At 49.9% G+C, this 26,427-nt stretch overlaps 1 protein-coding gene across 9 annotated transcripts in view; it reads left to right on the forward strand.

Annotated features, from left to right (window-relative positions):
* ANKRD11 (ankyrin repeat domain containing 11) overlaps nt 1–26,427 on the forward strand; it is a 158,021-nt gene that overhangs the window by 48,416 nt on the left and 83,178 nt on the right. Inside the window, exon 1 of one of the 9 annotated variants that reach the window (XM_074582670.1) lies at nt 16,460–16,628. The exons of 7 other annotated variants lie outside the window; for them this stretch is intronic. The gene's annotated coding sequence lies outside the window, so the exon portion shown is untranslated. Of the gene's footprint in view, nt 1–16,459; nt 16,629–23,799; nt 24,837–26,427 lie in introns of those variants that run through there. One more of the 9 variants, XM_074582671.1, reaches the window with a different exon arrangement.

Genomic DNA, 26,427 nt, shown 5'->3' on the forward strand with positions numbered 1-26,427 from the left:
CCAGTGGCTTGTGATTGCAGTAAGCTTAAAAGTGACAGTAAATTGCTCGTTACCACCTCCAGCTGCGGTGTCCCAGGGCATGATGGTCGTGGTGCGGTTGATGTGAGTAATGCAGAAGAGCCTGGTAAGCCCCGGCCCAGGTGCTCATGTCCGTCAGCCCACAGCCACCCACTTCAGCAGGTCTTGGTGACACCATGCATGAGTAAATATGGGAAAGCAGGGTGGGTGTTGTGTCACCCAGAGCCCGTGCAGATGTCTGCAGGCTGTGAGTACGTGGAGCCTTCTGGATGGGGGAAGCAAGAAGCTGGAGAAATGGTCTTGTCATAGGGAGTGTGCATCTGGGCGAGTGTTTCTGACAGCGTCTCCTGCAGTAGCTTGGTTTCAGAGCAATCCTTGTTCTATAAAAATCAAGTCACCCTTGCAGTACTTCCCCTTCCCTCTTTTTCCAAAAGCCTCCTGCCTTTGGCAGGACACGGCACAGCACCCAGGGAGGACAGGCAGGTTGGTGCCCAGGCTCTCGCCTTCCCGCAGGGGCGAGAGTCTCCTGCTTGGCTGCCCGAGGCCCTCTCTTCCTTCAGACCTGGCTGCGCGGAGGAGAGGTGGGCACGCTGCAGCCGTGGGCCTCATTTCCTCAGGAAACCGGGCTAAAAATACATGAGAAATGCTATGGGAAATGTTGCACATCGTCGGTCCTAAGCAGCCTCTGTTCAGCTTGTCCCTGAGTTACGTACATCCTTGAAGGCTTGTATGAAACGTACGCGCTGGCTGGCTGCGTCTCATTCTCTACATTCCTTTCACTGTAAAAGTACTGTTTACAAGTCTGTTTCTTAAAAATAACCCCCCTCCAGATCCTTACTCCAAATTTTAGTTTCCTTTTTGGTGATTAGGAGAACATCCAAATCAACGGGAGCTTTCTGTGGAGAAAATAAAGCTGCAATTGGAGTCAGAAGAGCAGACAGAGAGGCCATTAAGACCTTATCTTATAATGAAAATGATGCAGTCTTTCTCATGGCTTGCTGGCGGTGGAATAGTCTTTGATTTGAGCATCACAGATAGAAAATTACTTGTGGCTGTGGGGGGCTGGGGTGCAGTTGGGCTCTGCCACGCTTTGCCTGTGTGCGTATGGACAGTGTTTAATATTCACCTGTCCGTTTTGTAGAAGTAAATCTGCACACGGGCGCCGGGTGCGTTATTACTTGTATCTAGAGCATTTCACCTCTGGGGGGGTTTGGTGGAGGTGAGGAGGTGCAGCCCCGCTCCGCTTGCAGGGGTGAGTGCCGGGAGGAGGAGGATGCAGAGCATCCTCGCGGGAGCATCTCCCCCTCCTCCTCTCTAGTGCTCTGCCCTGGTCCCCGCAGATGCTCAGAATGAAATAAAGGATTTCGAGTCTAGTGTCTGGCCATCACATTGACATACACTTATATTGTTAAAAATATTCCACTTTAATAAAATGGGGCTGTGTAGCCCTTGGGTTTCTGGCCTGCTGCCGTGGTGTCCCTGGGCTGGGCAGGAGTTTTGTGATCGCTCCGCAGTGGCCACCCATGGGTGGGATGCCGGGGGCCCTTCACGTGGGGAGAAACAGTAGCCTATCTGGCAAAACTTTTATTCTAGCACTTTAAGTATTTTATTTCTTCCAGTTGCTTAGCATAACCTGACCAGGGAAAGAGTCCAAGTCTTCAGGTATAATTTTTCTTTCTTCAAAAAATATCGGAAGCGTTTGTGTGCGGTCAAGAAGTAGGGGTTTTAATGGGGGTTCAGGCTCGGGTGCCATCGTCTGCTGATCCCTGCCCTTGTCCTTCGTCGCTTTGGAGCGTTACTGCTGGGAGAAGTGCTCCCGTGTCGCCCGTCTGCAATACCGTGACTGGAAACCTAAACTGGGGTAACGTAAAGGCGCGAAAAGAAATGTGTCAGTGGAAACTGATCTCAGTCAGGAGATTTGCACCGAAAAAGTCGACTTCCATAGCTATTACAAAAGTTCCTGTTAAAAAAATAAAATAAAAAATTGATTGATTTCTTTCAAATATTAATTGAAAAAATTACTTGAAATATGGATGCGTTCTCTTCTCTTAAAGAGCTTTAAAACATCACGCTGAAATAATAGACAAATTGAAGCTGAAACATTACATTTTTTCCATAAATGTGGACAGACTCCAGGACCATAAAAAGAGTTTGGAAAGACTGTAAAACACATGTTAAACAATTTTTTACTTGAGGCACCTCTAGAAATATTTCTTTTCAAATATATTAAATATTTAACTTAAAAAAAATTTTTTTTTCAAGACTTTGGTAATTAGAAACAGAATGTTTCCTCCTTGGCAGATGCGTATTAAAAAAGCGATACAGCAGTATAATAAAATAAAATTCTTAAGTGTATAAACCAGTGATTGTACATACGGATGTTCCTTTAAAAAAGCAAATGTTTGACTTTACTGGCATAAGCAGCTCCTGTGGGTTTATTTAAAATATTTACTGTGGTATATATCCTGAACCGGAATTAGAAAAATAAGTGGGCTTGAGATTTAAAATGTGTGGAGAGACTGGGCAACATATAGGCTATGTTGCCTTAGGGTCTCTAACTCCTACTCTGATCAAAGAACCTTAATATTTGATGCTGAAATTAGTGGATGTATTAAGCACCATTGTATTTTTTTAGAGGAGGTAAAACTGGCGTTACTGATACGCATACATGGTATATTTAATATATTTAAAATTATTTAAAGTTATTTTAAAAATGTATTTAAGCTGAGCGTTATTTGAAAAGGAGGATAGACTTCAGCGGGAGCATAGAATGTATTAATACAACTCAAATGTTGAAGCAATGGGTACTTCTCAATTTTTTTTGAGTCTAGATGCATCTTTTTAAATTACAAAGGGCTTTGAAGAGAGTGCCTCCTAACTGGAGATTGATTCAAGCTGTATAAATGCCAGTGATATGTCATGTGTTAAGTATGTATTATTTTCAGTTTTTACAGAGGAGTAAATTTTGATATTTAAACTTTTCCAAATGTCAACTGCTTTTGCACAAAATAATCTCGCCTTAAGCGCTGTTAGTTGCAGCCGGGCCGGTAGGTGCGTGTGACTGTTTCACTCCTTGCACCGGTTCACTCGAAATCGGGAAACCTCGTGGGAGTTGAAAAGCAAGAAAGTTCTTCCTTCTGCCCCTCTCAGACAGAAGTCATTCAGGAGAGGGCGCAGCCAAGGGGTGTGAAAACGAGCTCTCGAAATGCAGATGTTGTGTAGCCCTCATGTTCTCAAAATGGGCCAAATTTGGTGCTAAATCAGTAGTGTGGTCAATAGGTACCAGCTTCATTATTGGTTGGTTCAATAAACATTCTTAGGGGAAATAAATACGAGTTTTAGTTGATTCAGCAAGCAAATTTAAAATATTTTTGCCGTCATCATCAAGTTTCTCTGAAGAGGAGGCCACTCTTGTTAGACCAGCATTTGTCTTCAAAGCGTCCTCCAAAGACTTTGTGGTAGGGAGAGAGTAGAATATTAATTTAATCTGTTTCGTAGCTCTAGCTGCAAACCTGAACGTTTTTCCCTCTGAGCCTTTGTTGAACAGAAACATAGTTGGTGTGTTGGACTTAAAAAAACAAACAAACAAAAAAATGGTTCATGTATTTGAAGAGGGCGAGGCCGGAATTTATTGGTCTCCTGAATGTGTCCGTAGCTGTGTGTTGCTGCTTCTTTTCGTCGCGAGGAACAACTTCAAAGCCTTTGTGGAACTACTTACTGGCGTTTTGCAAGCCAGACTTCAAAAATGCCCCAGAAATAATGGATGAATGGAAGCGCCGTTGGCTGTAGAGCCCATGCGTGTAACCGGACCTGTTTGCGCAGCAGGTACAGGAGCACCGGCCTCATCTCGGCACCTTCGCAGCAGAGAAATCCCCGTCCTGATGCCGCTTGGGAGACTCTGCTCCGTGCTCTCTTCTCTTCCTCGCCCTATATCCAGCTCCCAGCTGCTAAAGGATCCCCAAAGTTATGTCCTTTGGTTTTTAAAAAGTTTTCTTCTAAGAGTTATAATAAATGTAACTAAGAGGATAATTTGCTGGCTGCTTTGATGCCGTGTCTCCTTGCAGTAAAGCCAGCCCGTGTTACATGGGGTTAGAACGTGACAAGCGCTGAAAAATTTTCCAGAAGTTCAGCTTTATTTAGTTGGGTTTCTTTTTAAATACAATTTCTAAGAAAAATCCGGAAATCGTTCCTGTCACTTGGTGGAATGGATGTCACCACCGCGTTAGGGGATGGGGTACTGCCAGCAAGGCCAGCCTGCTTTGAGCCTTGGTCTGAAACCCCCAACTCCCGTCTTTGCCCGTTGCTGACATGGCGTTTACAAATGTCTATTGATGTAGGAGCTGAGATTTTGGATAACTCACCAGGCTGACCCGTACCACAGCAGACGAAGCTCGCATCTACTCTCCGTGTTGAATTCTGCCAAAATAATAGGCACGAGCAGGAGCTGCCCCCGAAGGTGCCGTTCGGCACCTTGCAGAGATCCTGCCCCACGTCCGGACGTGGCTGATGAAGCGTCTTCGTGAGAGCAGCTGGAGGTGTGTTCTCTGCAGTATGCCTCTGTTGTTGTGTCCCACGGGAATACTTGTTGGGCTGGGAATTTCTGTGCACATTCGTCCCATACTAGAAAAAAATACTCGGTTCCTACTGACAGCCTGAGTAGTCATTAGGGGCTGGTGACTTTCAGTATTTTTCCTAAGCCTCAGCAGAACTTGGCTGACTTAATCTTTAATGAAAATGTAGAAAACAGCATACTTGCTACCTTATATAGTAACCAGACCAACCGGTTCAGTTGTCCCACCTCCCTGGGAGGAATTGCTAAGGAGCTTGTTGGTCTAGATGCTTTTAAGTACGGTATTTAAGGTGTAAATGTTGTTAACCTTTTACACATGAAAGCTTGCTTTTTAGCCAAAACTCCTAACACACCCAGCAAGGAGGGCAGCTTCAAAACTGCTCAGAGAATCGTTCGCAATTAATTTCTTTGGGAGAGTTAATTTTTCTGACCGCTTGTTTCTGAGCTGTCTGGTCTTTGGGAGTAACGCGAGGGAAGACAACCCACCGCATGTTTTCTTATGTGTGAAGACGGGCTGGCAGTTCAATGGCAAGTGCTTTTATTCTGAGAGGCAGCTCCTCTCTCTTAAAGGGGAGACTTGAAGGACTGCAAAACCTAAAAGCAGAGGTGGTGAATTCCAGGACTGTCCACTTCGTGCTGTCCACAGGCGGCTGTGGGTGGTAAATTAAGGCTGCTGAGGAGGAGTGCTGTGTTTGGAGGAACAGATCTTGTTAGAAAACCGAAACCCTTCATCTAAAGCTTAGTTTCAGAGCTGCAGTTGAAAAGGTACCAAGTTAGCGTATGGCTTTTGCTTCTAATTATTTTTAAAAAATGTGCTGTTTTCTAGGCTTGATGTGGTGCATCTTCTAATGCCGAATGCCGTTCCCTTGTTTACAGAACCGGTACTTGGTGAGCGTCGTGTTTGCGCTGCTGAGGCTCCCTATTGCCGTAGCTTTCAGGAACTGTGCAAACGTACGCAGCTATTACAGAAACTTCCCCAAACCACTTGGTTTCTCACACTGCATCAAAAGCATGCGACTGCTGGAGGGGAAAGGTTCTGATGGTTCAAAAGGAAACAACTTTTAATGATAACTTTCTAAAGAGTTGTCTGTAAACGTTGGATCATTATAGTTGTGAAAATTGGGTAGAAATCCAAAACGGTCACCAGACGTTGCAGAGGTATTGTAGAAAAACTGCTTGGGGAATACAGTTAGGGATTTTGGAAAAACTGCGTGGGGAATATCGTCGTGTACTGTAGAAAAATTACTTGGGGAGCAGCGTTGTGCATCTACAGCTTTAACACAGCAGAGCGGTTCCCTGTTTGTTACGGCTTCTGCGTGGTGTGATCTTCCCTGCAACTTAATGCAGACGTGATTTGAGTCAACTTCTCAGTTCCACGTGAAGCGGCACGCGTGGTCGCGTCTTGAAGCACCGCTCACGCACCACTGCCCTCTGGCTACAGGGAGGTGGGTCCTGCCTTAAACCCCCCGCACTGGGGGCTGCTGGGCCGCAGGAAGCTCCGGTGAGGAGGCGGCTGCCATTGCTCGCCGGAGCCTCTCCTCGCTGGAAGGGCACGGTCCCGGCAGGCTCCCTTGAGGAGGAGCTGGAAGAGGCTCCAAGAAAGGCACATGAGCGGGGGCAGGCTGCCAGCCCTGCTCTGCGCCGGAGCACGTCGGCTCAGCCGGGCACGGCAGGAACCGCTCCACTTCTCCGGGTGCAGGAGAGCTTTGGGTCTTTCCCGAAAGCGGATGCAATGCCATTTCACTGAACGTTTTTGGTACGCCTCAGCTGTCCTGGCCGGGCTGGAGGAGGCCCGGCAGAAGTGTGTTTCCTGGGGAGAGTTAATATTTGAGCTGAAGGCTGTCTCGCGTGGAGCAGGACCGACCCAGGCACGCACAGGGGCGAGGTGGTCACAGCCTCCCTTCCTGCTCCCTCCAGGAAACCACACCGGAGGAATTTTTCACATCTGGCAGTAGCCATGCATTTTTTTTTTTTTTTTTTTAAAGGCAGAACAACTTTGCAGTGATTTCAAGAGGAGCTGACTCAGTTCTACCTACCGTAGCGTTGCGTGCTGTGCCGAGGGCCAGACTAAGAGCGCTGGGCGGATTGCAGTCCTTCCCTAAACACGCGGCCGTCGGGGCGGCTTTCCACTCCCCTTGGCAGCGCAGCCGGAGCTCTGCATGTCTCTGCTTCGTGACTCATCTCATCTGTTCCAACAAGTCTCTGGTCCCGGAGTCCAGTGCTCTTCTGTGGGGTTGCTGCAGTGATCGCACAGTGGTGTTGCCTTACAGCTTCCACGAAAGATGCCCCCTTTTAATCTGGTTTTTGATCTGGCTCCTGCTTAAATGTTGAGTATTGAAATATATTTATTGGGGTGAAGGAAATGAAGACCTTTTCTGCATATTGTAATTCCTGTTACTAGCCTTAATTTTATCTAAGTCTACTAAAAATTATATTCCATGTGGGCTCTGTGCAGCTCAGTGCAGGCTGAAATACTTCTCCATTGTGCCACCAGCCGCTTGTGGGCTCTTCAGAATTGGACTAGAGATAGCAAATTTTATTTTTATTTTTTTTAAAAAAAGGAACTTTTTTGTCTGGCTGTGTTTCTTTCCGGCTGAATAAGTCCCTGGATCCGATTTGCAAGCATGGCAGGTTGGTGAAGAGGGTGGAATAATTTGACATGGTGGCGGCTTTTGAGGGAAACCTTGGGTGTGCTGGGACACGCTGGCACCGTGTGACGAGGAGTTAAAAGTTGATTAAAAGGGGTCTTTAAAGATGCTGCAGTTATTAAATGCCAGCTGCGGTTTGCCAAGGTCTTGGCTGCGTGCTTCCTGTTGAATGATCCACTTAGCGCGTGTTTGAAAACAAAACTAAAAAGCCTTGAGATACTCGCGTAGGTCGGTGCGTGTGAAGGCAGCGGAGATCACCTGCTTGTCCTGGTTTTGGTCGTGCCTTTGGTGGGGCAACCTGTCTGAAACTGGCTCCGTGGCTGGCCGATGCGCCTCTCCGCTCGCCAGCTGCGTGGTGGTTTGTGCATGCGTGGCTGCTGCCGTACAGTCTGCAGGGACACGTTCTGGCAATTAGTTGGGCCTTTTCTTCTATACTTAAAAATACCTTATAGGGAAAATGAATCAAATCAAGCCTGAGCTTCTGGAGATGCAGTGACAGAAATAGCAAGCGGTTTTCATTGTGAACTTGCTGTCAAGCGCGAGACATCTCTGCGTTCAGTTTAAAGGGATTTCTTCCCCTCCCCTCCCCGCCAATACTTTCAAATTCTGTTATCGCTTTTGGACGATGGGGTTTCTTCCCTGAGATGAGTTTCAGGTTCTGAAGGCTTGCCTGTGTTTTACCGTTCCTCAGACAAGCTTGGGTGTTGTTGCAGCTCAGGAAAGCCAGGTTTGCCGGGAGAAGCGACCTGTCCCGGTGGAGATGGAGCCCGTGGGTGTGTGGTGGGAGGGCTGGCAAAGGAGAGCCCTGGGCGAAGGGGCCGAGCATGGAGCACCACCACCACCCCCGCCCCGCCAGCCCCTCGCTACCTCTCAGACTGTTGTTGGCATTTCGCGTGTATTCTGCCTAGGAATGAACTTGTCCCCGAATCGCGGAGACGTGTACACACCAATTTGGTAAGCTTCCTTGCACCTGTCTGATGCACTTTACAGCCTCAGCGTCACAAAACTGTTTGTCATTCAGGCGGGACAATGTCCTCTTGTGTGCTGGGCTCCCAGCAGGGAGGGGACGGGCGGCTGGGGCACGGCCCCGCTGGCGGATGGGCTTCCCATGTGAAATGAGATGGGAAAACAAATTGCTTCCAGACCGTCGTTTCACACAGGCAGGAGCAGCAATCCTGCTCGAGCTGCCTTAGCGGCCCTCTTGTCAGTCATGTTTGCCTTATCTAGGTTAAATATAAAAGGGTATAAATGTGGGTGAAGAAAACACGAGTAAAGAAAAGAGCTTTTAGAGAGCGCCGAAGGCTCCGCTGGCGTGCTGCCTCCTGGAGATGGGCTGCTGCTTCTGATGGTACTTAAAAACGGGCCTTGGGCAGATCCAAGGTGGAGGATGCATAAAGATCTCTGCTAGCGCCGAGGAACTTTCTGGTTCACGTTTGCAGAAATAACTTGGTTCTGGTTCAAGGTTTCTTCTCTGGGGAAACTTTCTGTGTAATGTTCTTCTCACGAGGACCTCTTATGCCTGTAAATATCATGAAAAACTTGCATGTGACTGGTCTTTTAAGAATAGCGTGGTGTTGGCGTGTGTGTGTCTGGAAAATGTTTGACTATAGGAGAATCCGGTAATTTTTCCATGTTGAGTAGGTATGTCTTAAAGAAGACACAGCAATATGGCAAAAACTTTCTTCTTCTGATAATAAAATAGATACAATTTTCAGGATTTTAAACAGATGCAGGAATTAAAGTTCAGTGGAGGTGATGCAGAAGGTAAAGTACAGACTCACCTGAATTGTCTGTACCTTTGCAAAGCACAGGTTTTCTCATAAGCTGTTTCAAAGCTCATAAAATAAAAAGCTTAATGTTATGTAGTGCAAATTTGCAAGTTTCGGGTAATTATAATGTGATCAAGAAGAATGTTTTGTTTGGGAAAATTGTGATGTTGCTACTATATCCCTAGTGGTTTGTGACGCTTGCTGGTGGTTCTCACGTCGTTATGCTCGGAGAAGGAGAACTGTTCTGCAGTTGTTGTCGCACGTGTTTGCAAACGTTGTAGACGCAATAGTTAAAAATTCAGTAAAATCTTAAAACTTTTCATGAGACGAGAACTTCTAACTCGTTCTAGGGAACAGAAGAAACAATTCAGTTGGCTTCCCGTTGGGAAAGAGGAGAAAGAGAAGTATTTCCATTTTCTTGGTTGCGCTTTGTGAGTTAATTCCCAGCCTTACGGCCTGCTCAACACGGTGTCACTTTAAGGGCTGCATTATAATATTTCATTAGTGGCAACTGCAGCATCAGCAGAGCAGATGATCGCATTTATTGCTGGCAACCCCTGGAAGCGCAGCGTGGGAGCAGCGTGCTGGGACTCTCCATTCACGACCCCCGTCCCTGGCCGGGTGGTGGCAGGAGGTGAGTGAGGGGACAGGAGCCTCCGAGCTGGCAGCTGTGCCCAAGAGAAGTGGAGGTTGAGTTGCCAGTGAACCAAAGGATGGGCGAAAAAGGGAGAAATTGCAACGGGTGGCGAGGGGGGGTTGCAGGGTTGTAGGGAAAGAGCTGCTGCAGTGAAGGTCCAAATGGCGAGCCAACAGCCTGGTCTTCCTCCAGCCCACGGGGTGACACTGGTGGTGGAAGCCCAAACTAGTGACGGTAATGTAGTTAGCAAAATTTTACTTTCTTATTATATGTTTTTTACTTTAAGGCTCCTTGTATCGTTAAAGTGGGTGAGGGGGAAAGTCCCCTGCTTGGTTCCTGCCGGAGGTGAGTTGGTGTTTAGTCAGCTCTTGCCCGTGGTCGACTTTCTGCTGAGCTCAGGGTTGGACTCCTGAGGTTGAGTTGGAGAGTGAAGTGTCTGAAGCAGCTTTGCCACTGTTAGGAGTCGGGGAATCGGAGCGACGAGGGTTTCTAACAAGGGCTCTGTGACAATAGCTGTGCTGTAAAGTCCCTTTTGTAGGCTGTTGCTGAGGACAGGGATCCATGGTCGCCGACCTGCTGCCAGCGCCGTGCTCCCAGCTGCCAGCCAGCGCCTGGAAACCAAACGCTCAGCAAAGTCCTGCTGTGCACGGGGCGGTCTGTGGGGGGGTGTGTGGAAGTTTCGGTGGCTCCGCGCTGCTTTGCAGGAAGCCTCAGATGAAAATCTGCTCGAGGTGGCCGCTCGGCACAGAGGGCCATTGTGCTCCGCGCCGCGAGCCTCTCCACTGCTGCGTTCGCTGGGCCTGGGTCTCCAAAAGGACCCGATAAAGATAATGCAGCCTAATCGCTTCGTCTGCCTTTTACCTTCCCCTCTTCCCGCATGTCCCCTGTGTTATGAGAAAGCTGTTATTGACTCTATTTAGAGTGTCTTGCACCAAGTTGAACAAATCCTTGTTTGTGGGTTTAAGTAGTAGAGAGAAACAACAACTTTTGTTGCAGATGTGGTTGTGTAAAGGGCCAGGAAATCTCCTGTTCCCCACAGTGCCACCTCCTTCTTGCCATCTCTGCTCTGCTGACAGTGTTGGCTGTGGTGCAGTTCCAAACTGTTTGGTTAAAACCCAGCATTTTGGCTACATAATTACTCAGCCAGATAAGTTACCTAATAAATTAATTGTTCTATTGAACTAACAGCTATTCTGGGCACATGAGGAGAAGGTGTGGGTGACAAGAGGAGTCTGAGGCAGTGCCATCTGCAGGGCAAGTGTCCTGAACGTCCAGTTGGTTTTTCATTCACTGGTATGTTCCTCCAGCGTAGAGTTGAGCAGAAGCCTTCAGCAGTGGTCCCTGCTGAAAGACGATGATGTTGAGGTCATGCAGATGTTTGTCACCACTGTGAGTGTAGGCTTGGTGGTTTTTGAAAAAATGGTAGAGGTTAAAATGTGTCGTTGGGTAGTGCCTTTTGAAGAGGAAATGTGGTGCTTGACAGCTCATCGATGGTGTCTTGTTTCTGTGCCAGGCAGGGGCTCCTATTGCGTTCAGCCCCTGGGTGCTGGGAGATGCTGCTGTTCAGGGATCAACCCTGGTCCTTCTTGTGCTCTTCCACATCTTCCTGTGTCCCGTGGAGTGATGGCTCCTGTCTCACACCACATCTTCCTTGAAAGCTGTAGTAAACTTAATGTTGTCCATACCTAAGCCATTGCTAGCACCTGTAATGAACCCAAAGTGTATGCGGGCAGTGTGCTAAAGGGCCTAGCTTAAATGACCATGAGGGCAACCACCGGCTGGTCTGGAGGTGCCCTTATCATGGCTGTCAGCACTGCTATCTCTACGGCTCCGGTTATGTGAAGGAGACCTTGGGACTCGTGCAGAGGGTGGGTGTCGGATGCCCTGCGCTGGCTGATGGAGCACTCTGCCGTTGTGTCTTGTAAATGGCAAACCCCAACAATAAACAGCAGGGCCACGCAGGTCGTAGGTACTGAAAGAAGGGATCTGTGGAGCAAGAAGTTCAGTGTAAGGTACACGAGCCTCAGGTTGAGCACCAGGAGCTCTACAAAAGGAGGTCAGAGATGGCCTCCGTTTTCAGGATTTTTAAGGAAACCTCTGATTCCCCTCACAGCTCTGTCTAGTTTATTAGAAGAAATGTAAATGTTTTTAAACGTAAGCAAAGCTTTTTATTTGCAGTGTGTAGAAGTTCATTCTAGCAGCTCACGATCCACATGCGGTGGCCATGTCAAACCTTCACGTTGGTTTTGGTTTATAAGCAGCGTCTCTTTGAAACAGACCATTCTCTTTAAGTCAAATTAGTATTAAGCAAAATGTCAAGCTGAGAAAGGATCTGTAAACACGAGCGGTATGAGCCGGCGTAGGCACGTACGGGTGCTCAGCTTGCACTGCGGGAATGCGTGGACCTCTTGGAGTCTTGGGACTTACAGTAAAGGTTTACAGTCTCTGCAGCTTTCCTGCCTAGATGTTTTCTCGCCTGCCCTTAGTGTGTGCTTGAGGCTTTAGTCAAAACATCGGTCAGCAGATTGCACCCAAGTACTAAGATGAATCAACAGTCTTTGCAAATCTGGGGTGAAGGAAAGTGGGTGTAGGTGGTTTACGGGAACACCTGGGTGAGGCACTGCTTTTCACTTGTGCCCAGGTGACCACGAACGATTCAGGGTTTCTTGCAGAATGGCTGAAAAATGTGTGTTGCTCCGGCTGCTTTGGGATCTCCTCCGGATGAGCGTTGTTAACTCATGAACAAGGCTTTGGCAGAAGCTGTGTGTCTGTGCCCACGGTGGTACCAAGGCGAGCATTCCCCCCTTCTCAGAGCCAAGGGGCGAGTGCTGGGCACTGCTGTGAGTGGTGCTATGAAGATGTGGATGTGTGAAAAACAAGCCAGGCACCTGACAAATGCTTGATGTCCCTCTGAGGAGCTTTTAGATGCTTTGACGCTGACAGGACTCTTCAGCCTTTATGGTATGGAGTGGTATGGAGTGAACACAAGGACTGGGTGGGTGGCGACGAGGTGGCACTGAGCTGGTTCCAGAGCACTGATGTCCAACGTCTTGGGTGGGCATCGTCTCTCTGCACCGGGTAAAAACAGCTCTGCAGCTTGCCTGAGTGTGCAGTAGCGCTAATGGAGGCTGCAGGGCAGGCCGGGCTCAGTTTTGTGTCAGAGGCCGTAGTTTGACTGCCAAAAAAAAAAAGGAGAGAACTGGAATACCTCCCCCAAAGAGCTGAAAACGGTCATTTTCCACCTGTTTGTTCTTGTCTCGGTTTGTCGCAAGGGAGTGATGGAGGGTGTGGAGCTGCTCTCGGTGGTGACTGTCATGGCTTAAGTTTAACGTGTGTTGTCAAGTGCCTGTCTGCGTAGCCTGGTGATTGAAAAACCCCCGAGCCTGCCCTGTGCTCAGGCCTCTGCGGAGCTGAGCTTCGAGGGACCTGCTGCGTCTAGCGTGGGGCTGGAGCCAGCAACCCACGGGCCACAGAAACGGCGGCTCGCTCACTCCCGCTGTGGAAGGCAGGCGGCCTCTTCTAGTCAGAGGAAGTTTCGGGATGACCGCATTGCTATTTTATTAGTAATGCATTTGGTGCTTTTTAGAATTGGGATTGTTGTGCGTAATGCGCTGCCCGACCTGTCCATTTTTAGAGAGGGTAGCGTGGCGGGGGGGTATGGATGCGCTCTGCAGCGGGACCGGCGTGGAGGAGGCTGAGAGGAGCTCTCAGTTGTATGTGGCTTTTTTGATCCGGGCTAGAGGAAGGGAAGGAGGAAGAAGAAAAAAGGCTCAGTTTGCCGCTTGTTTTGCTCTTCTCAGCAGACATCATTTCCTGGGCACCCGGGCTGAGGCGGGTGTAAGGACCCGTCGGTGTAAGGACCGACTGCTGAGACAGTATCGGGGAGTTTCTCAAACATCGGGATGCTCGAGGGAGAAGCCACGTGTCCTTGTGGCTCAGCGACAGTCAGGGTGTGGGCTAGGAAAAGGCTTCTGACCTGGGTGTTCTCCTGGACGCTGGCAAGCGCGTGGCATACCCTGGCTCTGGAGCGAGCGGCACCCGCGGCGGTTTGCTGGGTGGCCCGGGGCGGGGGGGAGAGGGCTGCAGCGAGAGAGGATGTAGCAAATACAGTATTGGGAAAGATGAAAAAAATGAGTGGGTGGCAATGAGAAGGAAGAGGAGGAGACAACCCAGACGATGAAGGAAAACAGGATCTTCTGTAAGAGATGGGAATGCTGGAAGGAAGCCAGGAAGGAAGCCTGAGAAAATGGAGAGAGCACGAGGAAGGCCGGCGTTGCTCTGATAATTTCAGCAGGTACTCCTGGCATTCAGCTTCCAGAAACTGCAAAGCGTTTGAAAGCCCGGTGAAAACTGGTGACGTGCACTGAATAATTGGAATATGTTTCTTTGAGTTAAACTTTTATTGTCTTGACCTTCCCCCCCCCCTCCCCCCCCAAAATGGGAATTGGTGCGTGCTGTTGACTTGCCCAGGGAGGAGGGAGCTGACCTTGGGAAGGGCTTAGGGTGCAGGTAGATGTCTTTGTGCCCAAGAGAAATGATCACTTATTTAGGCTGCTGTGTGGTAGGTGATTTAATGGATTTTTCTGTGGATTCTGATGGGGAAGCCTCCCTGGCAAAAAAAAAAAAAAAGATACATAAAAGAAAAAAAGATACCACTTTAAGAGTTTCTGCTTGTCCATGTGGGCAGAGCACGGTGCCCAAATTCCCTCCTGGTCTGGCAGTGACGGGTGCTGGGTTCCCCCCTCGTCCCTGAGAGCCGCCTGGATCCCTCTCTCCCGGCTGAGCGCGGTGAGCTGTGCTCGGAGGGGAGAAGCAGCTCCTGCTCCGGCACCGCAACCCATTGGTTCATAAAAATAGCTCGGCTGCTGGCGTCAGTGCCAGGCCTCGCATCTGGCTTCCCCGAGCGGCTCCAGCACGCCGCCCACCCGCCCGCCCTCCAGACAGGGTCTGCCGGAGGACACATGGTGCCTTACGGCTGCAGCCCCGGCCTCTCCCCCTTTTCCTCCAGCGTCGTGACAGCCCTGCCGGCTTTGGCCTCGGCGTTTGGGAAATGCCTTTGTGCTGGTGGCTTTCTGCAAACCGCGGTTTAACGAGAGAATCGCTGCCCCTCGGTAGCCCCGTCTTAATAAAACGGGAAACAATCTTTGAGTTAAGCCAAAGGCGTCTCTGTGCAGGCCGTACCCTGCAGCTGGAGGTTTTGTCCGGAGCTTTTTGAGCGTTTAGGGAAAAGGCGAACACCTGAATGGGTGTGCAGACCGTGTCTTGCTCCCCTATTGCGCAGTTTTGACTGAGTAGGTGTTTAAAAACAGTTTTTATGAAGACGGCTGTTTCCAGTGTCGTGATTTCTTTTTTTAGTCTTGCTTTTTTCAGTGCGTAAGCTACTGAAAACAAGGAGATACCTAATGAAGGCGGCAATGCGCTCTTTGTAGATACAGAAAGAAAACGAAGCAGCCTTGCAAAATTGCCTTGAAAATTAAGTAGTGCGCTTGCATCTGCTCACCTCTGTGACTGATGGTGAACACTGAACATTTTATGCCCTTTCGTAAAAAATTAAGTTATTGGGGCTCCAAAGGATGTTGCAAAACTGTTAAATAAGGCAGGCTCAGCGGGAGTGCTCACGCCGTGGCACGGCCCCTCCGTTCCCGGCCAGGGCCGCTGCTCCCTGCCCCAGACCCAGACTAACCACCTTTGCCATCTGATCAGGGGTTCAGCCGGTGTCTCTCACATGCCAGGAAAAGTAATTTACGCCAAAAAAATGCCGTGGATGTTTTCTGCTTTGATGTCAGTCTGCGATGAGCGCTGGCTCGCCGATGGGAGCTTTCTCTGTGCGCCACGGAAAGTCTGCAGAGGATTTCTCTTCCCGTGGCACTGCTGAGCCCAGATGGCTGCCCACTACCCAGCAGATGTTTCTTCCGTTTGCTGTCCGTAATTCCTAGTCCTTCTTGTGAAGAAGCATCTCGAATGGAGCTCCAGGATCCGGTGAACTCCTCCTCGCCCTGTCCCTAGACCTCCTGAACGCAGCTCCGGAAGCATCCATCCTCCCGGCGCAGGAGAGCCGGAGCGCCGTGCCCAGCCCCACTGCCGATCCAGTGCCGTCCAACACGTTGGTGCTTTAGGTAGACTTTATTCAACGGCCCCAGCTCTTTTTGCGTCTCACGGTGTGGGGTTCGAGTTGATGAAATTTTAGTTTTAGAAACTACGAACTATCTTAGTAGATAGGTGAGTTTTTGCAACTGAAGTAATATTGATGTTGCTTCTATGTTGAAGGTGTTTCTTGGAAGGCAGAGGGTGATACAAATCCTGTTCCCAAAATCAGGGCTGAGGAGGTTTGCAGGTGTTGTAAGGAGGGAAACAAACCCATCCCTGGCACCCGAGCGCAGCGCTGTTGTTTTGGGCCACCAGCAGACCTTGAAACCTGGCAGCAAACCTCCCTGCTGTGAGATGGGAATTTTCCTCCCTCCTGTTTAAAGTAGAAGATACTTGAACCATTTTTGTTGTAGTTACTGGAAAAATATTTTTAAGTTATCAGCAGTTTTGTTTTGAAATCACTGGTGTGAAGTGTGTAGTTTCCTTTTTCGAGGAATGCAAAACAATCAGCAACATACCTTTTGTGATTACTGCTCCGCTGGAAATTTCATGGTCTTAATGTATATGCATGGTGCACGTTCATGTGCTTTAATTCGGGAATGCTAGCCTATTGTTTCTAAAATCTGCTTGTTCGAGTGCCATCATTATATTTTTATCGTTAAAAACTTCAAAGTATTTACTCAGTAGAGAATAAATGAGACTCTCGTGAGCGCGTGACTTGGGAGTCTTCAGAGATGCAGACGGGCTGAAGGAGGAGTAAGGAGGAGTAAGAGATATGCACCGCTCGGGACACCTGCAGATTTTGAATTTCGTCCTTTTGTGCTTTTCACTTCAAGGCTGCAAGTACCCGAGCGCTGCTGTGATGTCCCGTAAGGTGGAATTAACGTTTCTGGATGCTGGTGAGGCCAGGAGTTCAGATATCTGTTGGGTAGTGTTTGTTAAGGGGGGGTTTCCATGCTTCTCTTCATGTCGGTATGGTACCGGCACTCGTGTGCGCTAGAATGTGTGGTGTTGGAGGAGGGACAGAATGACTTTCCACGTTTTCTTTAAGAATTTAAATCGAATCTTGTGTTCTTTCCTGAGTCTTCGACTCTAAACTTCTGGGGACAAGAGCAGGGGTAAGAAAGCCGGGTGTTTTTCAGACTGCTTTTTCTTAACTAAGAAAATTTGGCAAATAGCTGATCTACAGAGCTGCTTTATGCTAGGCTCTGAGGTTGGTTTCTGGTTTTGCAGCACTTAAGTAACACGAATTTTGCTTGAGTTCCTCCCTGCACCTTAACTAAAGGAGGCCTAAGTAGCCAAGGCCACTTCTGGCTTCTGCCTAGGGAGCTTCCAGGCACTGTCACTTCCCACTGCCCCTGTTCTTTAAAGCAGGCTGTCTCCAGCTGCAGGAGATTGTTTTTTTTTTTTTTTTTTAAAAAAAGGAGATTTTTATTCCCTAAAAATAAAAGCTCTTTGCTTAAAATTGTGGTCTGTCACTGGTCTAGTATTGCTGTAAATGATTGAGGTATAGTGATGGTAAGGAAATAAACTTGTTTGGTTGAGGGCTGTGATCTAGAGAGAGTTAATCTCTCTTCCCTCTGAGGAAGCTCTGTGCATCGTGTAGAGCATTATCTTTCATTTCAGTCATTGATTAACAGCTCCCAAACCTACTCTATAGCCTGCAAATCTTGAATTTTGAATAACAGAGATTATAGCTTGTAGTCAGAGCGGCATAATTTAGCCTCAACTATTTTATGCTTTCTTTGTTTGGTCAGTCAGCTTGAAAATTTACCTGTGATGAAAAAAATAATTGTACACTTTGCATGAGCTGAGGTTTAATTTATTTTAATTTGCCGTTAAGCATGCAGAAGTCTGTTCTTGCAGCGGGGAGCTGGCAGGGGGGCAGTTGCCCAGCTCTCCTGGCTGCCTGTTTGTAGTGGCTGGGTTCCTGGGGTGGCTCACGGGCGCTAAGGTGCTGCTCTTCTCACGGAGATTAGCCTTTTTATTGCTGCTCCAGTCTGATGACCATGACTTTTTTGAGATGCAGACCTTATAGGCTTGTCCTGGCCTTTTCCTTTCCGCGGTTCAATGTGTTCTCCTGCCCAGGTGGGGTTGGGCATCCCGGCTGACGGAGGCGGCTGCTGCTGACTAACGCGGCTCGTGAATCAGTGGTGTTTTTGGTGTGTTTTGCTTCTTCCCCCCCCCGCAGCCCAGGTGGGCGCTTCGCCCCAGGCTCTCAGCCCTGCCGCCTCTCGCCTGTGCCAGTAGGTGCCCGGGGCTCGGGCTGCTCCAGGGAGTCTGGGTGCTCCAGGACCCGCTCTGCCCCTCGTCCGGCTGAGCCCCGCTCGTACTGCCGCGGTGGGGTCTAATTCTGGGTGGTAACGAAGCCCTGAGCAGACCAGGGAACTAAAATCTTATCTCCACGGCTCATGGTATTCTGCTTTTTATCTCCTGTCCTGCTTCTTAATTGATAGGTAGTATTACCCAGCCCAGGATCGTCTTTGGGGAGATGCTGCCGCTGGGGAGTCCTGGGGCAGAGGTCTGGCTTTGGGACTGGATGCCTGGCCTTGGGGGTGGGCAGGGAAGCCACAACGGGGACAGGAGCTGTGTGGCTGTACTTTGTCACTGGCTGTAATTTGCCCAGCTTGAAGAGTTTCAATATTTAAACTTGAAAGAGCGTGCGTTAATTGAAGTAATGCTTTGGAGTTAAAGGAACTCGGATGGGAAGGCAGCTCTTTGGTACATGTTCCTCTTCAGCGCTGAAGGAAAGCACACACTTGTATGGAGAACCCAAACCAATGTGCTGGCTCACAGCGGCTTTTGGGAGCTGGTTGGAGCTTTAACCTCTCCGTGCAGCAGCAGAAGCTTTACAATTGGACTCCAGAATAATTTCTGCTAGAAACTGTGGGCTGTTGGGAGGTGTGGTTGTCTGGGTTTTTTTTGTTGTTGTTGTTTTTTTTTTTTAAGTGATCATACTCCTGTCCTCCTGATCCTGTTTTTATGCATTTAACGTGCCATCAGCTTTTTATAATTGCTTCTCACTGAAAATAAACAGCAAGCGCTTTGGTGGAGGTAAAACACTATTTTATTTCAGCAGGAGATTGGGGAATCTATCGGTAAACAACACGATTCAGCTTCAAAGCCTTTTCAGCTAAAACGCATTGTTCATCCTTTGAGCCGTTCTGCCTCGCACCCTAATAAAAGTGGAAATCAGGCGTGGGGGATGGGGACGCAGCAGAAAACACAAGCCGAGAAGTGGAGATCAAAAGGACAAACAGAAGCAGAAGGCAGCGCAAGGGAGGCACAAAGAGTCACAGCTGAGCGTGCGAAGCCCGAGAGTGATGGAGGAGAGAAAACAGCTATTAGAAAAGGCGAAGGAACAATGGGGTTGAACGTAGCACGTTTTTTAGCTTTCAGTTGGGTTTAACAAAGCCGCCTTCCACCGGCGTAACTCCACGGAAGCGGTGGCCTTAATTCATCTTGAAAGTTGTTGGCTTGCCGCTCGCCGGGGCGCTGGCTGGAAACACGCTTCGGCACAGGCGCTGCCCCTCGCCAAAACCAGGGATCTCTAAGCGGACGGGCCCGTTCGAGGGCTGCGGTGGTGATTGTTTTCTCCCAGTTCATACTGTGGCAAAACATTTTCCCAGTTTGCGTTGTTTTGGGTTGGGAAGATGGGAGTCGAGGGGACTGTGGGAAAGAAGAGCCGAGAGCGGCTCTTTTCACGGGAGCTGTGCCTCGCGAAGCCTGGACGGGCTCCCCGGGCACGCCAGCAGCTTCTCCAGCTGATTAAACCAGTTCTCAAAACCTGGCAGCCCGCGCGCAAACCCAGCTTTGTTAGCAAAGCCTTGAGGCTTTCAGTCCAAGTATTTATTGTAACAAATAATTTATATGGGATTAAGAATGAGAGATATTATTTTTGGGAGAGCCGGCGGTACGTGTTGCTTAGGCTAGCACCAGGCGAGAAGGCTGGCCCACGGGGTGGCCCCCCGGGCCGGCTGCACCCCGCCACGGCGTGCCCCTGGCGTCTGCGGCGCGCAGGCTCGGTCTTGCCTTCCCCGGCTTAGTGATGGAAGCTGCTTATTCCTTCTCCCCATCTGCCTCACCCCGCTCGGAGCTGCGTGTTTGTGGGGGCTGATCTACGGCAACCCCTGTTCCCGGGGTGCCGCCCCGGGGTCCCTGGGGAAGGAGCTGGGTTCATCTGGCAGATGGGGAGGCGACTCTGCAGTGATTGCAGCCGGGCTGGGGTTTGGGAGGTTTTCATTTTCCATCTGCACACGGGATGAGGGCTGCGCTGATGGGGAGGCTGCTGCGAGGCGTTCTCGGGCGGGCGAAGCCTTCCCTTCGGCCGTAGGAGTTTCTAGACCTTGGTTTGATTGCGAAAATAATAGCCGGGCAGGTCAATGCAGTTGTATCCTGCTCCTCCCTTACAGCCCGTGTTTGCTTTCCTTTGTTTGGGTCTCGTCTTGCTCCGACTTGCCTCTCTCGGCCTCGCTGGATGCGGCTTTGCGGAGCCAACGCTTCTGCCTGCGCTGCTCTCTACCTGAGCGCTTAATTAAAAGGAGGGAAGATGTATTCCAAAAATACTTGGCTTTCTGGTCTGACATCTAGCGCGTTGCGAGGCTTGCTGAGCTGGTGGTTGAGAGAGGAAGCGAACGTAGCGTTCAGCTGACATAGCATCTGAATAGCCGTTTGGGGCCCAGGGAGCGATAGTTCAGGAGGCGGGGAGGGAAAGTGAAATGGATGCTGAAATCCTGAATCTGCTTCTTAAATTTCCTCTCTCTCCCAGGAGAGGGAGGGGGAGAAGTTCAGCGTTGCATGTTTGGCTCGGCTCCCTGTTACCTGCCGTCTCCTCCTTCGCTCTGCGCTTGTGGCAGAGATAAAGGATGGGGGTTTTTTTATGGTGCGAGAAAGTACTTTTTCCCTCAGCAGCATTTGCTTGTTTGTGGTTGAATCGCATCAAAAAAAATAATCCAGCACTATTGAAGAACGAGTGGGCGAATAGCTGCATCAACTACCATGGTAACTTTTAAAGGGCTTCACCCATAACTGTCAGAGCTAGATTTTTAGTGCTATAGTGACTTTTAATGTGGAATAGTTTCCAGGCCATTTAATTATTTTGTCTCCTCGTTTAAAAACAAAACAAGGCAAAAAAAAAAAAGGCCTCTTCTCTGAACTACCTTTTTGTTGGTGTTCTCCGTTTTGACCTGAATGCATCTGTACGGTGGGGACCCGTGTCAAGTACCTCACCGGTGCTCGTGTCTAGGGAGCATACGTGCTGCCAGCCGCTGCTGGCCACGTGCCGCATGCCAGTAGCTTCTCTACTCCTGGTGGAAAGGAGCTCAGTGGTGGGTCCTGAGTCCGGCGGGTGGTCAGGGGACCTCTCCGGGGACCCATCCCACAGCGGGAGGGCTCCTGTCCTCCCAGAAGCACAGGGGCGTGTTGGCTCTGGGACACCTCTGTGGCCTCGGCGCCGTGTCTCTCTGGTGGGAGCGATCTCCTCCCACCTAACTGTGGCAGCAGCCCACAGCGTTGGGAGCCTGGGTGTGCCCGGTCACCCAGGAGGAATTTGGCACTGGTCAGGCTCCACGTGCCATCCCTGTTTTTATCTCCCATCCCCACGGGCGAGCACAGCTGCGCAGGTGGGTCTGCAGGAGCATCCATGAAGCACATCTGGATGCGTGAGCCACCATGTTGCTCCCCTCGCTGCCCTGGCACATGAAGATGACCGTGCAAACCGTACTCTGTTCAGCTGTCCTTATTTCTGCTGCTTTATACCATGCCATCAGTTAGAAAATACAGGAATAAGGGCATTTGGTGCTCAAACATCACTGATGGGGTGGCTTTGTGGGAGCCTCCTGTGAATGGACGTGGCGTGGCAGGTCCCTGGGCCTTGCGCTCAAGTTGATGTGGTGTGACTGGGTATTCGTAGAGCTTTGTGTTCAGTTATTTCACAGCATTTCGTGGCATCGGGTTCGAGGCGGGATCGACTGTGATTGCACTTGTAACCTTCCGTGTGAGGAAGACCTGGTTTCTGGTCGTGTCCCTGACAGCTTCCGCTGCAGCACCACCCATCTTAGCTTTGCTCAGCATCCCAACAGAGTTTAAAATGGTTTCATTCTGAATAATTTATCTCCCAGAGAGAGAGAGATGGTGGAGAGCAGCGGGGAGCCGTTGGCAAGGGGAGTGCTGCAGCGCGGGCTGGGGGACACGGTCCTGCTGCCCGCCACGGGCTCACCCCCGGGAGCAGCATCCCGTCCATCGCAGCCCCGTGGCCTCGCCGGCCTTTGCTCCCGGCATTTTTCCACCAAACAAAAGCTCCAGGTCCCCGGGCAGAGGCTCCCGTGGGAGCCCTCCCGCCTCCTGACCTGCTGCCCTGCCCTCCCGCCGGCTCCGGCACCTCTTTGTTTCCCCGCAGGCCTTTCCATGGTGCTCCCCATCCTCCTGCCAGCGGGTACCGCGGGCCGTGGTGCGGGCTGGTGGCTGAGCGGCGACGCAGTCGGTTCTCTGGGGCAGGACGCTTCTTTAGTAAAGAGTTCCAAAATGGAGGCAGCTCTGCCCGCCTCCCCATCGTACGGCATGGGTATGCGCTGCCCTACTTCTCGCCGGGATCAGACAGCCCTTTCTGAAGCCGTACAAAGAGGTTTGAATGCATTAGTTTACATGGAATTAATCTCCAGATTCCAAACATGCTTTCAAGCTGGTTTGGCCTTATTTTCCTGCAAAAGGAGGCCAACTCCGTGTTGTAGGCAGTGACTGTTGTAAGTGAGAGTTGAGCTGGAGCGGTGAGAGACTAGCACAGGCACCATATTCAGTTCATTAAAAGGAATTTTTGGCTCGTGGACAAAACAAATTGAAAAATCTCATTCTTTGTGTACCTCATCAGCAGTGACGGAAAAACAGAGCAAGGTTGCGGGGCAGTCCTTCTAGTAACACCGTGCCTTTCGTAAGGGATTTGAGGTCCAATTTTAGATAGGACAATAATAAAGTATTAAAACGTGCCGCAAATGATTGTATAGAAGATCTGGGGTGAGGGGAGTGCTGGAAAAGTGTCCTTATCAGAGGCGAGGAGAAATTGGTACATTGAATTAAGGTGTGGCGCTCCCTACAACGGGCTGGTCTGAAATTCCCGGTGCTCCTTTGCCTGCTGCCGGAGTGATGCCATCCGGGGAGGCAGCGAGGAGCTCGAGCGCTCCTGGTATTTTTTTGGACGGCCTGTCATCCCTCAGAAGGGAACAGTTGTGTGGGGGTGGGGAGCATCGTATTCAAAAGTGGGTGAAATGGAAACGAGCCAAAATTCTGCAAATTTATAAGGAACAGCAAACACTGATTTCTTTGAGAAAAGGTCGGTGCGTTTACTTGTAAGCACAGCCCTGGTAGGAGTGTGCGAGGAAATGGAAACTGTGCTCCACTATGCAGGTTTTTTTTCGTAATTTAGCCAGGCAAAGATACACAAAGATGCTTGTTTTGGGAGATGGTGGAATGTTTCTGTAATAATTTCAGCAAATTTTGGTTCACGTAGAGCATCTGTAAGAGTAGCACACCCACAGCTTCATGTAATACGTTCTGTTTGCTGAAAAAAAATTGCTTTTCCTTGAATTTGGAAGTGGTTTAACCCAGAAGAATCTCTGCTGTTTTTGTTTTTCCTCCCTGTTGAGTACCTTAAACCTGCCAGGTCCTCGCGGTTCGTCTCGTGGATGAATGTCAGGCATTTCTGTCGGAGCGATACCTGTCCCCGGTGCAGAGCGTGTGGAAGCCCGCGCTGGACTCGCGATGGGGAGAGCTGAGAAGCACACCGATCTCAGCTAGAGGAAAATAATTAGAAAGGGAACTGAGATTGTTCTCAAAAGGAAAGGGATGAAATGAATGGAGGAATATCCCTGCAGGGTCTTTGCAGTGCACCTGGTAGCCTGCTGTATAGCTAATAACTCATATTAGGAAGACTTCATTTTGGTCTGACAGTTTTTTCGCCTTGTTGACATTGAGCATGTAGAAGCATGTAGTGTTTGAAATACAATATGCAAAACACTATATTAGTAACTGACTACATAACATTCCTGTGTTGCAGCTAGGCTGCCTACAGCGTGCCGATTTTATAAGCTCCTCATATGAGCTGGCAAAGGCAGGACGTGGAAGCGATGAGCTGGAGTCACAAGAGAGCACAAGCGATTGCCTTTAACCATTTACACAGCACTTAGGCTTCCAGTGGCCGCTGGAGCCGGTGGGTGTTTGCTCTTTCCAAAGAGGGGAAGATATCAACCTTCTGCAGCTTCAGCTGGTGGTGCGTCTCTGGAACAAGGACGGACTGTTTTTGTATCGGCGCTCACGTTGGCGGCGTGGAACGGCTGTACCTCTCGGAGGCGGTGGGTCGAAAGAGAAGCGAGGGTTCGGGCACGTGAAGTTGCCACGAGGTACAGGGAGGTATCAGCTGGTGAGCATTTGGCTGATTGCCTGCGGGCAAGCAGAAACTGGATTTATCTTCAGCAGATAAGCAATAGCAAGAAAACACGGTGGTGTGCTTTACTGCATAGAGGAGTCTATTTTTTCTGTGAACAAGTTCTTTTGCAAAAATGTCTGCTTTCAGACAACCGGCAAGGGAACTGAGAAGCCGGGTAGTGTGAAAACGTTTGGCTAGAGAACAGGGTTCTTAGTTGGCCACCTTGGCGTGAAAAGGAGACGCTGCAACAAATAGCTCTGCCACTTTAAAATGAATTAAAAATCACATTCAGATCAACAGCGATGCTGGACTAGAGCGCAGCCCGCTTGCTACAAAGATATGAAGAAAAAGCCACCAAAATAGAAAATTTCATCATTGCTCACGGGGTGGCAAGAGCTGAGCGCAGCACGTTGCTGAGAGCGATTGCAATAGTGGAACAGGAAGTCTCCTCCCCCTCCCCGGGCTCCGTGCAGAGTGCTGATCAAAAGGATGTAAAGCTTGTTTACAAGATGCATGCAAAATATATTTGGGAAGAAATATAAGGGCTTTACGGACCGGGATGCACTAGGAATAAAGTGATGTCATGTTTGGTATAGGTTGCAGTCTGGAGCCTACGGAGCATGTGACCCAAAGTCATCTTAACATTGAGGAGCAAAGCAAGAAGGTGCCTTTCTCCGTAGGATTGCATCCGGTGAGCTGCTCGAAATACACGCCGAGAAAGCTTCCTGTGCGCCTGCTAACGAAAGCCAGTTGTCATGAAATCTTAATAGTGCTCCAAGAGAAGCCTTGCGGCCGCAGCTTCAGCACCCAGCGCTGCCGCTGTCCTTGGGGCGCTTTGTCTCGGGCCGGGCATTTTGAGTAGCACTCCGGGTGCTTCAAGGTGGGAAAGAAAGCATTTGGCATTTGGAAGATGTATGGTGTTTTTGAAGCCGCTTCAGAGCCTGGAGCGAAATGGCAAAGGTGTCGCTAGGCCGGTGATGGATCAGTCGTAGACTCACTTATGTTTGTGCGTATAGAAACAGGTCACTTCTGCAGCGATGGTAGAGTCGCATGGTGCAGCCTTCAGCCTCGCTCACCTTCCTCTGCTTCTGTGAGAGAGGCACTTTCTTACCTCGCAGGGAGTCTTAAGGCTTAATCCATTGTTTGTAAAGCTCTTTAAGATTCTTGTTCGGGAGCACTAGAATCTGGAGGATTAAAAACAATTTATTTTTGTGTGTCTTGTATAATGTGCATCTCAGAGTCTTTCCAAAGAAGGAGGAATTAGGAGCCAGAGGGAGATGGCAGGTCCGTAAGGTAAACACGAGGGAGGAGGTGGCTTGGAAGAACAAAGAGGGTAAAGGCAAAGGGCTGGTTGCCCGTTGTGGAGCCTTGGCTGTCAGGAGGGTGAGTTTCCAGCCCTGGAGGAAAGGGCTGGCTGCAGTAGAGCCGTCTTCCTCTTAATCCCATTTAGAGACCCATCTGGTCAGTGTTGCTGCCGCGTTGTGAAGGGCACACGCAGACTTTCCCTCTGCTGTGTTTGTGCCCTTTGATGGGACGTACCGGGAAGCCGCAATCACGCTTGTTCTCGACCGGTCTGTTTTTGTCAGCCCCAAACTACCAACTAAGCTCACAAGAATTAATGTCAGTGATGTGGACAAGGATGATTTTTAAAAACCACATCTGGAACGGTCAATGAATGGCCCGTTTCCCCTCTCGCCGTGCTGTCTGCAGGCACCTGTGGTGTGTTCCCTGGTTTCTGCCTGCACATCTGTGCCCTGCCAGGGGCCCGCTGGGGACGTCGGTGAAGGGGCTTCCTCCTGGGGGACCCCAGCTGCCCCTTGTGGGGGGAGGCCTTTGCTATGAGGCTTCTCGCACCTAACAGAAAACTGTTGCTGGAAGCATGTCCCCATCGGGACATCCCTCCTGGCCATTGTGGACCTCCCTGATGCTGCTGCCTCTCTTCTGAAGAGGCTGTGTGCGTGCAGACATCAGTGCTCCTGCCGGAGAGGGCTTTGCCACCTTCCCTATCCTCACCCCCCTTGTCCCTATGTCCTTGCTGTAGTGCTGGTACTGTTGTCCTCCAGGGGAGCTGCCACAGCTTCTCTTCATCTCCAGAGCCTCACGCGCCAGGTCTGAAGCACTGGGGAAGAGGTGGCCCGGTGCTTTGGACACAGGCGGTGCCTTGGCTTCTGTGGGGGAGCAGAAACTGGTGGTTAAATTCTTCCCCCAGGTGCAGGTCTGAGCATTTTGTGTAGGTGTGTTGCCATCATGTGACGCCTGGCGTTTTAAACACAATGTTTTCC

This window comes from Larus michahellis, chromosome 4, assembly GCF_964199755.1.
Source record: "Larus michahellis chromosome 4, bLarMic1.1, whole genome shotgun sequence".
NCBI classification, from domain to species: domain Eukaryota; kingdom Metazoa; phylum Chordata; class Aves; order Charadriiformes; family Laridae; genus Larus; species Larus michahellis.